Genomic DNA, 14,281 nt, shown 5'->3' on the forward strand with positions numbered 1-14,281 from the left:
GCGACAGAAATTGCAACTTTAGGACCGCCTTATCGTACAAATCGGAAACCTTGAACGACTTTAATCCACGGGTCATCGAACTCCCCTTGATATGCAGGTCTTGTGCAAGCATTGCAGTTCGAGTGGTTCGATTTGCCGCCAAAGAACGTGTTATTAGCGACTCCCGCCGCGATTAGGCCATTCGAGCTGGAATCACGCGCTGCTCTTCGAGAGGCGAGAGATCGACTCGCGTAATCAAACCTTTAACGGGGCAGCTCTGCAAGCTTGTATCGAAAATTGATCGTTTTTTCTTTTTTTTCAAAGCTGAAGTCTCGAAACGCAAAGCTACCAACTTAAAATTAGAAATTCTTTCTTTTTTTAACGGCGATAGTGGTACCACCTATTGTCGATCGAACGTACTCGAACCGTAGAGCTTCCAAAATTCTCTACATTGTCGTAACAGCGAGGCAAATGTCGAAACTCGAAATAATTAGTCTACAATTAAGGTTTAATCGCGTTAGACTGAATCCCCGGGTCCGTATCGAAGGAATCCACTTTTTCACTGTACTTCAACATGGCGAAACACGATTATTTCTCGTAAAGTCGTCGAAACGTTCGTTTTTTAACCCGTCGAACCTGGCTTCGCCAAGAATCCCGCGCGCTGCAACGTTCGCGAGCGTAATGCGACTGTGGCGGTCGCGGCGCATGCCTCGAACTAATTTTCACCGCGGCGGTGTTCAATTTTCCATTAATTAACGGCCGTTAGAGCGAATACGAGGGTGAAGCGCGCGGCGTTTCCGCGTTTTAGACGGCGCGTGGTTGGCCAGTGCACTTTGCCGCGCTAATTGAACGGTTTTCGTTTCGCGACTTGGAATAAAAAGAGGTAGCGGCGCGTGTCAAAACGGGCGAGAAGCGAGGAAGAAAGAAAAGGCGTGTACACGCAGTCACGTACACAGGCGCGCGCGGTTTTATTCGTTGGAACGAGTGGTTATTCACACGCGCGTTGCCCGCAGTTGCGCAACGATCAAACTTTTACTATAGACCGCAACGACGTTTCTGAATAATTCATTCGCCGGGGAGAAAAATGTATCCGGCGGTCGTTAACGTTTAATCGAAAACAATTTCTCGGCTCGGTTGCGTCGCGTTACCGTTAAACGATCGTTCGCGGCAAGGGAGGAATTATCCGTGAATGTAGACGCGGATCATCGTTGGTCTCAATTCCTCCAAGCTCCGTGGAAAAAGTGAACGATACTTGTGTACGATCGAGCAATCATTCCAGTTAGACGTGTATACAGGGTGTCTCACGTAACGCTTGCCGCGATTTCAATTTTTAGTCGACTGCAAGTTGCGACAAAAGGAATTTCCGAAAAGTTTTATTTTTCAATAAAAAGTCAAGGTCGCCGCGAGAGTTTTTTAAGAATTCAGAAAATTATTTTATTCGTGTTTGAAATTATAGCAAGAAAGATAAAAATTGAACTAACTCGTTTAAATCACAACGAATTGCAGTCTAGTTTTTCCATTGTCCTGAATTATCGACCGTACGTGGACGCCTAAATTTAAAGTACGAAGACCTATGGCTACGATTCCTAATTCGGCTCCAATCATTTCACCGTCATTTCGAAATACGCAATGCCACTTAGAAAACGATCGCGACCATGGCTTTTTATTGCAAAAAGAAACTTTCTGGAAATTCTTGTTATTGCTAGCACAGCTTAAATAAACGAATACACGATAGGCTATTAACCAAAATGTAGTATAAGCGGTGACTAAGGTACTCGGGTGTCCGTCTCGCTCGACGGCCGCGATAAGAGTGTCCTATCCTGCGTTGCCCCGAAAAACCGTTGGGGCCCCCTCGTTCGGGGAAAGGGCTCAGGTCCACGCGCGCTTTCTCTTCCCGGGTGACAAAGTCCAGGCCACCACTTGGCCGAAATCTCGCATTTCTTACATTATCGCAATTTGTAACCTACAGAAAACCGATCAACTTTTTCGTCAGATCACCGGAATTGGTAGTAAAAGCGCTCGGTAGGTATCACTTGGGACACCCTGTATATACCCGCAGCAACTTGCGTCTGTCGCGTTCGTCGTCCACTGGAGTGTGACGATTGGCCTGGATCCCCGTGGATCAGTTCGAAATGAAAGATGCCCGTGAAACGTGCGATAATTCGTTGAAATATTAGAAGAATTCACGACAAACGATATCACTTTTTCATTTCTTTTTTTTTCTTTAATTAAGCAACGATGGTTTTGAAAGTTTTCTTTGTTGGTTTCAGGGGGACGCACGGACAGAGATGGCATGAGGGACGGTTCCGGCAACGTTGCCGAGGTGGTGAGTGCTTTTAATCGTGCTTCCTTTTTTACGTCTAGTTAGAATAATTATCAGCGTAAAGACATCGTAAATGTTCCTCGAATTCTAAAATTGTAGATAGAAGAAGGGACTAGAGAATTTCCCTTTTGTCCCCTATTCTTGGGAAAATGGCTTCCGAACCGTTCTTCCGGTAGGCATATACTCGACCAGGTCTTGACCCATGCTACTATACCCCTGTGCTACTCGTTCCACTCTTCAAACTTCTGAATAACTCTTTCTTCCGTCGAGACCATACACGATAGACACCCTTAGAGAGGTCCATTAACCTTTCACAGGCTATCAAAAGTGGCCAAGTACGATCTGAAGTATTTTTCAGTCGAGGGGTGTAACAAATAGAGGCGCCAAATTTTAAATTTTACGAAAGCACAGTCATAATTCCGTCTACGGTGTAAATTTAATCTCACGTTGGCAATTTTTGCCTCAAAATTTGCCTCGTTGCAAATTCACATTTCTATAGGAAATTGGTGATAAAACGAGACTTAGTTATTTCGTCTCGAAAGGCTTTCGCATTCTTTTTAACGACACAACACGTACATTATCCGCGTCTAAATTAATTTTCGTTATAGTGAAATTATAATTAGTCGAAATGATAAAGGTTCCACGCGATACAGTAAATTCTCCACAAGTGTCAGTCCGCAAGGAATCTAAGGACAAGTAGACAAGGACAGCGAATAAAAGATAAGGATGAAACGTGAGTCGAGGCAACCAAGTTAGGTTTTTTTATCCCGACATTTTTCTTAACATATCGATGATATTAACGCGTTCACTGTCACGCCGGACACTTGTAGAATCCAAACTGACTGACACTTGTAGAGAATTTGCTGTACTTTCATATTTCTCATATTTTATTTGCACAAACACAGGCTCTGTTGATCCGCAAAGTGAGGTGAAACGATACACAGAGAACAAGGGTGAAAGTTGACCGGTGACAATTTAAAAAAATATCAGATTGAAAATTATCGCGCTGGGCTTGCCGAGTAGGGTGGTGCCTTGGAGGAAGTGTGCCTTGTTCCACGAGGCCGTTCGCCCCGCGTCGAGTTCCTCGGACCTTTGTGCGCGTGAATAGGGCTTCTCGCGAGTCGACGTGCCGTAGGAAACGGCAAGTAGGTACGCAAAGTATTTTCGAAAGGCTCGAGGCTGTTGGCGCCGGGAAGTAGGCTACCAGGTTAACGCGCGACGGGGAGACCCGGAGGAAAGCGCGACCCGTGAGAAGGACGCAGAAAAACTAGGAGAAATTTCACCATCTTCGAACGATCCGTGTTCGATGATCGAGCTGGGAGCTGCTTCGATATCGCGTCACCCCGCGGTGATTCAATCTCGCGAATCAGAGTGCAGACGTTTCGTTCTTCGATTGAAAAGTTCACTGTACACTTCCTGTTATATTTTTCGTTACATTTGTTGCTAGCGAGGCACGCGATTTTCAGCTCTTCTGGTTTCTAATTGGAAATTAATTAGAGCACTTGGAATATAATAAATTGTTCCGTATTCTTTTTGCGTATTTTGACTTTCTTTCAATTTTCAACATTCCGAAGTTAAAGTCTTCAATCTTTTATTTCATTTTCCTTGAATTATGTTCCACTTCATTTCGGTGGTAGATAAATTGAGTTGAAATTTATCGGGGAGATAATTGAAGAAGTTCCTTCGAACGAGTATTCGACGGAGGAATTTGACCAAGAGCTCGAGGAACTTTCAAAGAAATCTCCAACCAGCTATGCCTTCTTAATTATAGAATCAAACACGATCTAGCGTTACGATAGTTGCCGGTATGGATGAAAGTACAGTGCGTATGTACCTGTTTCCTCGTCACCAGACCTTGGAGAGAGATCAGGTGAAAAGTAAACCGAGGACAGGAAGGGGGGAAACATTCAGGTTCAATATACCTGAGCTGGAAGAGTGTCACCTAGATCTACAGTATGCCAGGCTAGCGTAAAATGGGAGAAATTATGCGAGTCGTGAGGTCGGGTACCAATCAGTTACATGCTATTCCAATAGCTATACCATTTCCCTTCGAAATTCCCCTATTGTTCGACGCTCGCACGATCTCCCGTACAGGAGGACGCTTTAACGCATGATTTAAGTTAGAAAGTGGAATGAAGAATGGCACGTGCCACGCGAGCCTCCAAGTTCCTCGCCACCTTGCAACTTTGCCATGCTACTAGCCCCTTTGGAAGCTGCGGAACGAAGGAAATTGTCATCTCGGTTAAACGTAGGATTTTCTTTGTCCGCTCCAACGGCAAACGGAGGAAGAGGAAAGTAAATTAGGATAGAAAGGTTTCTCGAACGATCGCTCGGAGGTCTAGTCTCCATCGTCTAATTCTATCAGGTTGCTAGCGTTGATCTTGCAAACGCTTCTGGACCAGTTTCGAATGAAAATCACCATTCTCTGAATTTTCCCTGCTAAATCTTTCATCCGCTATCGCTACGTCACTACCTTCTAACTTCGCTCGAAAATCGAACGTATACGCTGAACTCCGTAAAAATGTCGAAATTCCCTGGAAACGGACGCGGACCGTAGATTATCTTCCTCTATTTCTCCTTTCGCCCCCGGCCGGTGTTCATTTGATGAAAATTAATCGAAACACGCGGGCGTCGCCTGAAATCCGCGGACCGATTAAAACGACAGGGTCGCGGGAGGACGCGTCGAATTATCGAGTTGTCCGAGCGAGATTGCAACAATCGTCGGCGGCAAACAAGCTGCCCTCGCAAACGGCTATTTCGAGGGGGACGCGCGCGCGTTCTCGCGTATTTATCGCCGGTTCTGTATTTATTTTTACACGGCCCGCGATCCGCCCCGTTTGTCGTCCCCGTTCCAGCTCCGCGATTAAATATCGCCACTCTCCTCGTCTGTTGGCTTTGCGCGCGTCAAGGCTTTGCGATCGGATAAACGAAAAATCCAGCTATCGAAGTACCGTGAATTATGGTTCCGTGGAAAGTTCGGTAGAAAAACAATTCTAACTGTATCTGGATATTATTTTGAACGTAGACGCAGCGACGAGATTGTAGACAGATGGCTGGACAGTTGAGCGGAAAGAGCGCAGGGTGATGTTTCGGAACAACGTGCCAGAGTTGATTTTTTAACGCGTCGAATACCGAGGGAAATTTAACGCGGCTTGCTCGCGACACCGGAATCAAATTTTTGTTATACTCGCGCGTTTATCTCGGCTGATGATATTCGCGTGATAAAAATATCTATTCTCTTTCTTTTTTTTTGTAATAAAGTATGAAAATTTTTCTGCGCAACGACACTCGTTGGTGTATATTCGACGCGTTAAAAGCACCCACTCGTGCCTGAGGCTAAATAAAAATGCACCCAAGCCTCGCGTCTAAAAGCGGCGACGAACGATCGAGCTTCTAAAATCTGCCTGAGAAACACTCGTCGCCCTCGTGTTACACACACCTCTTCTATATTAATCGGCGCGTTTTAAGGCGATCCTGTGTACACGTACAGCGGGGGAGGGGAATCGATCGAGCAGCGCTAAATTAATTATCGGATCCGTTCACGGCGACGTCGTACAAGCGACTAACGGTCCCGTGAATGTTAAACCCGGCTGTAATTGCTGTTTCGACAACCTAGTCGTTCTCGATCGTGGAATTTCACGGTCGCCGTTTCGAAAACTCGTTTCGCGAGGGTCAAACGCCTCGTCGTGGGGTGTGTCAGAAGGTACTCTAACTCGGAGTAGGGTGGGCGTAAAGTTCACTAAAACGTGTCTACGTTTTTACAATGGTCTATGTTAATACAAGTCTGTATCCGCGTTGTTGTATTCCGCGGCTCGCGATTCCTTGCGTTGGTTTATTATATTCAATAGGTACGCGGTAGGAGAGCCTGACGGAAACTGGGGCGAAATAAGGGAGCTATTCTGCGCGTAGTACTATTCGACTTTATTAGACAGTTCGGTGACGTTCGGTGCGTGAAAACCACTAGACAAAAATCTGCTGTGTCGACGGAAAAGGTTTCTAGATATAGGTTCGGTAAGTACGAGAGTAGGGGTTGGTCTCAGAGGTCAGTGTAGGGAGAGGCGGTGAGGTCTAGGTTCAGCGATGAGTAAAAGTAAAGGATGATGTGGAGGTCTAGGTTTCGGGGTGACTAACGTTAGGATGATGCGGATTTGTTTACAAGGAAAGAGGTTTAAGGAAAGGAGGCAGGATGACTAAAAACTAGTGAAAGATAGGAGAGAGGTATACGACAGCGTTATCGGAGCGTCGTTCGCAAAAAGTACGCGTTCAACGGTCTCGTGAAGAGTGTGTACGCGTCGTCCTGCCGATCCCTGTGCACCCCTACGCGAACAGGTCCAGGGGCGAGCGCGTTGGGCCTGGCTTCAAGGTGCTCGCTTCACCATCTTCGGGACGGATTTTCTCACAGATGATTTTCACTTTTGGTTTTCGATTTGACGACTCGTGACGTACTGTTATGCCGCAGCTTAAAAATAAAACTTAATAAAACTTAAAAATAACTCTTTTGTAGCGGCCAGCTACAGGCCACACTTGGCGCACAGATGACCAGCGCGGTTTATGACGGACGCGCTAGCAAAAGCTATTTTTGAGGAAACCGTTTTTAGCTGTTTAACTTTTCTTAAATATTACAAAGCATGTTTTCGAAGAAACTTTCACCGACGGTCTCAATAGCAAATTGCCCCGCCATAAAACTAAGATTTCCGAAAGGTTCGCCGTACAGGGCCACGAGGCCGAACATGTACATATCACAGGTACCGAACCTAGAGGAAATTCCGCTGACAATGAGTTGTCAAGTCTCCGACGGCGAACTCGCCCACCCACTAGAAAGCCTCGCTGTCCTGGAAAAAGCGCGCCAAGGGTGCAAGGGGCAAGCGTAGGCTAAGTAACGAAATTCCTGATTGGTTAACCCGATGCATCGGTATGAAGCTGGGGAGGCAGTCAGTCATTCTCTGACCTCTCGAGCCATCTGACACAAAATAAAAAGACTTCACAGAGTAACTGTGTGGGTGTATTTTACCCCGACCACGTTCCCTTACATGTCGCGTAAAAGATAAACTCAAGTCTCTACTTTTAAGGAAAACTGACGCGCGGCGTGAAGATGGCCTTCCACCCATAGTGCAAGGAGTGGTGGAAATTCGTGTTTATCCTAACAGTACGCTGTGGTGAAATTTACATGCGATTTGATGGATCGATCAGTGGTTGGGTTTAAATCTCTCTTTTGTCTGTCTCTTTCTCTATCTATTTATTAGGTTTGGAAATGAATTCTTCTAGGGTTTTGGGTGGAATCAGAGTTGTATTTGAAAGGAACGAGAACAGATCAATCGTGGAAATAATTTGAATTATCTTTGACCATGTTTTGCAATTTCTCTGACAGTTTTCTAGAAACTCGGGGCAGTTATGTGAATCCAGTCGAAAAGAATTCATTTTACGTCTAATACTTTTCTCTTTCTTTGTCTTCTATCTATCTATTAGGTGTAGAAATGAACTCTTCCCGCCTTTTGTGCACAATCAAAGTTGTATTTGAAAGGAACGATAACAGACCAATCGTAGAAACAATTTGCATCGTCGACGAACTTCTGCCATTTCTCCGACAGTTTGCAGTACCATCGCGATAGAAACTCAGTAGCTTCGAATCACTGACACGAATCCAGCCGAAAAGAATTCATCTCCCTCTCTGCGAGTGTGAAAACTGTTGCGCTAGGGTCTCGAACGCAGGGGAAACTTTTCTCACAGAGAACATAAAATTTCTGCGAGATTCGAAAGCCGCAGAAAAAGGAAGGAAGAAAAGAAAGACATCGTGAGAGACGAAGTTTCTCGTAATGTCACTAATCACGAGTGACACAGTGGAAAATTGCAGACGTACCGCGAACGGTAGTTAAACCACGTTAAATCATAATCACACGGAGGTATTCCCGTGTTTGGAGAGGGTGACAGGACGACACAAAGCCCGCCAGGGGAAAAGTCTTTCTGAATAATGGAGACGCCTGCGACAATCGGCAAAGCGCGAACGAAAGATTGGTTTTAGTTGAAGAGGGGTGGGAAGGGTGGAGTTTGGCTGAAACAACGAAATTACCAGAGGAGACAGTTAGACAATGAGGGCTTTAATTAACCCGTATATAAATTGTCGGCGGTGGAGGCGCGCGGCATTGTTTGACTCCGGCAAATAACATGTGCGAGATTCCACAATGACAGGGTAGCTCGGTGGTTCAACGATGCAAATGATATATGACCGTATCTAGCGTGTCTGCTCGATGCTTGACCCACTGTTTCGCGTCGATCCTGACAAATTACGTCTGCGTAGAAATACGTTGGACGCGTTACGCGAACACATCCGTTCAGGATCCCGCCGTCCCTCTGGTCACGAACAGAACTGCCGGTTATAACGAGGATTTATCAAGCGAGATACTGCTTTCGTGGAGGTAACGATTATCTCGAGACCTAGGTGTGTTTTATACGACTTCTTAGAAGTCGCGGAAGATCTGCATCTTTTCGAGATGAAACGTTCCGAATCACTTTGCGTTGAAAGAGAAACGAGAAGAAAATAGGGTGAAATCTGTGCGGAAAGTTGGATGGAATAATTTCTTCGAATCGAGAGACACTAGTTTCAGAATTAAAGGGATATTTTTCTCTTCTGCCTCGATTATTCTCGTCTCGAAGGATCTGAAAGAAATTGAAGCTGCACAGAGAGAGGGAGAGAGAGAGAAAAATAAGTGTCAGAAAGAATAAGTTTCGCGTTGTTCGCGCTGCCAAGTTGTTCCTCGTAGGCAAGAGACCATTATAGAACGGTATCGATTTCGACGTAGCTCAGACACAAGTGGAGCTGTCATTTCCTGTTGATCGCGTGTCGTCGACGAAGGTACAACCGAGTCGATACTTGGTTCCCAGGGAACGAATATGTCGCACTCGTTGCATATACCGTTCCTCCTTGTGTTTCCAGTTAGGAGAACTAGATCCGTGGCCCTTGGACAAATTCCAGCTCGCACCTATGCGTCTCTTCTATCCAGTTGCGAGGTACAGTTGTTTCGAAGAAGCTTCTTCTTCCATTTTCCTCCCGTTAACTGCGTCCTTTCTCGAGCTTTTCTAATACTACGTGCATCAGAGGTGACGCAGCACCTAAAAATCGAACTTCTATTCAACAGCACCACGAATTCATCGCACTCCCTAATTTTTTCCGATTTTTTCACTTTTCTATAAATTCGCGAGGATTCATCTCGTTTCGTCGTTACTACGATGCAGTACCTAAAAATCTAACTTCTATTTAACTTCGCGATAATTTTCATAGTTAATTCAGAAGAGAGAATGCTTGAACCCACGTTTTAAGAGTTTCCGATTGATAATTGAAATTCTAAGGGCTCTCAAGTTGAACAGAGATTCGGCACAAAAATTCTCCATCATTTTTGCGATCGATTCAGAAGAAAAGGGGAAGAGAATTACCACGAATTCACCGCAATCCCTAATTTTTCCCGATTTTTTCACTTTTCTATAAATTGGCGTTTCAATTTCAAATTTCCCGCGCGAAGGATTCACCGCGAATTCATTTTTATCTGGTTTGGTCGTTACTATTTTCCCACAATTGAGCGTTTCAACGGGTATTCTCGTTCCGAGCTACAAATTTCAAACGTCGAAGCGGTAAAAATCAGGGATAATTAATCTTCGAGGCAGTCATACTTGAAGATTCATAGCAGAGCTTTCTCCGGAGTGGCTATTATAAATTCTCATTGATTAGAGCGGTCGTAAACGGGTTTATGACGTACAAACGAGCGGACGCGACCCCTTTGGCCGAAGAAGAGCAAAGATTTACGACATCGCCAGTCGATCGACGCTACGCTCGCGATCGGTCGCGGTCGCCGCGAGCGCATAGTGGCGCGTACGGCATGCGGCTGTTTCTTTTGACGGAAGTCGAGCACGTTCCGCGAACCTAGCACGGCTTCCAAGAGGCCAGTGTCGTGGTCGCTGTCTTCCACCACCAACACCTCCGTCTATGCGCTATGCTTGCTAACGGTAGTGTCTGATCTACCTCTCTTCGGAATCGATCGCGGAAATGATCCAGAATTTTTGGGTCGAATCTCTCAACTTGAGAGCCCTTGGAATTGAAATTTTCAAGTGGAAACTCTCGAAATGCGGAGTCAAGGTCATTCTCTTCTGAATTAACTATGAAAATTATCTCTTTTGAACTTGAGAGCCCTTAGAATTTATTTTTTCTGTGAAAAGTCTATTGGAAACTCTCGAAATGTGGATTGAAGCTCTTTCTCTTCTGAATTATCTATGAAAATTATCGGGAATTTTTGTTTTCTTGGGAGTATTTCTAAATTCGAGGATATCTTCCTTCAGAAATTGTCCGCAACGGTGAAACATTCCGTCGCCCTTAATTCCCTCGATGTTTCAATTTGGAAACATTCAAAATCCAGGATTCCTAGGCGAAACTAGAAGAATCCAGAGGGCGAAATAATGGCGGACGCAACGAACCAACGCTTCCTGCAGCTTTTTCCTCATTCCCAGCGATTCTCCTTGCCTGTACCAGTCCATAACACTTGGCTATTTGCTGCATCTTCCTCGTCTGCGTCGTCGATCATTCCGCAGAGTCATCCACCTCCTTCCACAAGAGCCGCGATGCTTCAAGTACTCAACTCTGCGGAGAGTCAATTGACTTTTTTCCACGCGGAGTGTGTCCGACGACCCTCTTTGAGGAAGTGGCGGCGATTTAAATGCCCCACCCAGATTGTACTTGGATAACAGCAGCTAGACAGCACCGTCGGAGGGGTTGCTTTGCGGGGGAGGAAGAGAAGAGGGAGAGACAGGAAAGGGTGACTCGGTTGTTTCCCTCCTCCCCCTATGTTGCTCGCGTCACTTTAGAGTCCTCCCCGTTCGATCGGACGCGCTCAGACGGTTTTCGCCTCCCCTCTCGCCCTCCGGCCACTTTTAAGGCGTCCTTCCTAAGTACCTTTTATTCGACGTCACCAACTTTCCGACGTTTCTGTTCTCTCTCTCCGTTGGAAAATACGTCGCTGACGTCTATGAAATTCTCGCGACTCTTCCCTTCTTCCAACTATTATCTTCCCGTGGAACTACCGCTTCTGGAGAAACGTTTGCCTTTCGATTTATAGACGGAACATGGATAGAGGAAACGTACGCTTCTCGTGTAATAAAAGGGGAACGTAAATTTTTATCGCGTTCTAGTGGTGCATATCTCTACTCGAGAAGGTTCTCCGGTGAAGATTTAGTTTTACAAATGTAAAAATTTCCTCTAACCAGTTTCTCGAGGATTCTACTTGTTTCGTGACCTGTATTCAATAAAATTATCAAATTATCACGTCGTTGAATAAAGAAGAGGAAACGTGCGTAAACATTTTGATCGCAATTCGAATCATCGATAACAGCAAAAAAAGGAAAATGGATACGTTCGCTCGGAAACCGTACGAAATTTCGACGAAATCCCTGTAAAATTATCGAAACACTAAACTGGAACAAAAATCCTCGTGTTTCGAAAGCTCCGCTACTCTATCATCAGCGGGAACATTATCACAAGCCAGATAACGGGTCTCGGCGCGTTTCTCCACAGACCCCCGGTATAAATCACAATTACCGGCGTGCTCGTAATTTAATCTGGCTCACCGTGTGATGAATGACAACAGATGTCGACGAGGACCTAGCAGCGCGTTATCGTCGCTCAATTAGGCGTTGACCGAACACCCGCATACTTTCCTCTCACCTCTGACCCTCTCTCTCTCTCTCTATGATCAGCTTTCTCGTGTTCGCCTGGAGAATTTATCGCGGATTCAGCACGGAAACACCGCGGCTAATTCCACCTGTGCTTGGAAATTCCACGGTTGTCGCGTTCAACGTTCGAGCGCGGATTCACCAGGCATTCTGCCGCTCGTTTATGCGCGTCTGCGGAATAATATCGAGCGCGAGGACACGTGGAATAACGTTTTAGAGGCTCTCAGGTAACAGGTGTTGCGTCGTCGAATCGCGTGCACGCTCTCGATCTTTTGGCTAACAGCTCCCTCGAGACGTTCCGATGGTTTGGCGGCTTCTCCGCATGGAAACAAGAGCAGGAACTCTTTCGTTTCCTGGGTACAACATAGCGGGGAAAGAGAGGAAGATTTACGAGCGGCGAGAAACGAAAGAAGCGGTCTAAGGGAGGTTTCTTTTAATTAAGCTGACGGAACAGCTCTGGCTGTATTTTCCACGCGCGATTATGCCAACCTTTATTCCTCCGTCTTACCTTTCCCAGTCGTTTCTACGTAGTCCATTTTAAAGAAATCCGAAAGCTAGTCTCTGTCTCGCGGAAGAATCGAAATACCCCGTATAAAATTGAAGCTAAGTTCCCTGGCACCGGATTCAAGTGCAAAGTGCACCCGTTGATGGACGCAAAGAAGCAGAAGATCGACGAAAGAACGAGTAACGAAGGGAGAAGAGAGGTTCATCTGTCACTGACTCTCTGTATCCCATCGTTCGCGTTCTGAAAGCGTCCCTTGTGCTCCGCTACAGTGCCTTTCAGACACAGACTGACACTATCCAGAAGCTGTTTCACCGATGGAAAAAGCCTGGGGAGATCATGTTGTCGGTAGACCGCTTTAACGATCGCCCCTTCGACTGGAAGAAAGCTACGGTCACACTCTGTGCGAAGTGTATCGAAGCCACTTCGTACACCGCGTAGACTTTGATTAATCGAGGCTGTTTTTGCTCGAATGCTTCCAACAACTCCCCTCTTTAACTCAGGTAATCGCGGGAAAAATCCAAGAGCTTCTCCCCCCTTTGTCTCTCCCTCTAATTGCGTTTAATTCTGCTTCTTCGTAATTGTCGTAATTGGCTACCGTTGATCATTCGCCCTGCTACCTCTGAAATCCCCGTGGACGTATCGTCGAATAATACGCTGTTTAACTTTGGAATAACAAAGGATCGAGCTCGCGGAGGATAGTTCCGTAAAATTCGGTCCGGTTGGAATTCGCGACAGCTTTGGGAAATTTACGTCGCCCTCGAGTAAAAACTCGAGGGGATGTTACATTCATTGGACGTTTCGCGGCGAAACATAGAAACTCACATGGCCAAGTGCTATTGTTTATTTCGTCGAGCGTGTACTCTAGTATTCCTAAAACGTTCTCATGGATAGGGGAAACAGATTAGAGTGCAATGATCTTGAAAATTTCGGTATTACTCTTGAAATTTCCATCTCTATTCCGAATCGTCGAAATCTCACGTTCGACTTGAATTCATTCCGCCGTCGATACACGAATCGTTCCACGAGCTCGTGCATTTCAACGAGGATAAAGTTCACGTATAGTTCAGTACCAGGCGGAATTTCGTGCTGTTAATGATAACAGGAACTGGCGACGAGTTTCGTGATGTCCAGCAGCCGAAGCAAGGTTTCGTGGCATTTCGTTTTGAGCGTACCCACACGTGCTATAATGCACGCCGTATGCCGATAGCTGGCCGAGATAAAGTACTAGGAAACGAGCGTGCATAGGCAGAGAGAGAGAGAGTCGGCGTCGTGCATCGCGATCGCCATAACGTGTATCGGTCGTTTCAAAGCTCCCCGGGACCCGTCGTTTACACGGTATCGCGACGTGCCTCGTTCCATATGGAGAACGACGCTCGAACTTTACGCTGGGAAAAAGTTGGCGAACTCTCTTCGACTCCGAGAGTGTTCGAGGTTCGCGTTTCCTGGACGATCGCGTTCCAATACGACGCTGGATGCTCTCGGGTGCGGCGAAAGAATTCCTTGTTTACAGGCTCTCGAATAATTTATCTCTCGGGTTAACTTGAGAGTTTAGAAACCTCCGTTGAGCTTTCGAATAGTTTATTTCTTAATACGAGCGTGTTGTTAACACGTCGACTGCCGAGCTACGAGGTAACTCGTAGAAGTTACATCCTATTCGGTTTTTTGCAAAAAAACAATTAAAGTTAAAGTCATAGTATAAAAATTAATATGTGTTTGCTTAATTCTATACAATAAATTGAAAAAAAAAAAAAAAATTTTTGCGA

The 14,281-nt window shown here is 45.7% G+C and overlaps 1 protein-coding gene across 1 annotated transcript in view; it reads left to right on the forward strand.

Annotated features, from left to right (window-relative positions):
- Positions 1-2,282: 2,282 nt before the first annotated feature.
- LOC108573380 (apoptotic enhancer 1 protein) overlaps positions 2,283-14,281 on the forward strand; it is a 129,779-nt gene continuing 117,780 nt past the window's right edge. The window contains exon 1 of the mRNA XM_017935832.1: positions 2,283-2,305. The gene's annotated coding sequence lies outside the window, so the exon portion shown is untranslated. The remainder of the gene's footprint in view (positions 2,306-14,281) is intronic.

This window comes from Habropoda laboriosa, unplaced genomic scaffold (genome assembly GCF_001263275.1).
Source record: "Habropoda laboriosa isolate 0110345459 unplaced genomic scaffold, ASM126327v1 scaffold20, whole genome shotgun sequence".
NCBI classification, from domain to species: domain Eukaryota; kingdom Metazoa; phylum Arthropoda; class Insecta; order Hymenoptera; family Apidae; genus Habropoda; species Habropoda laboriosa.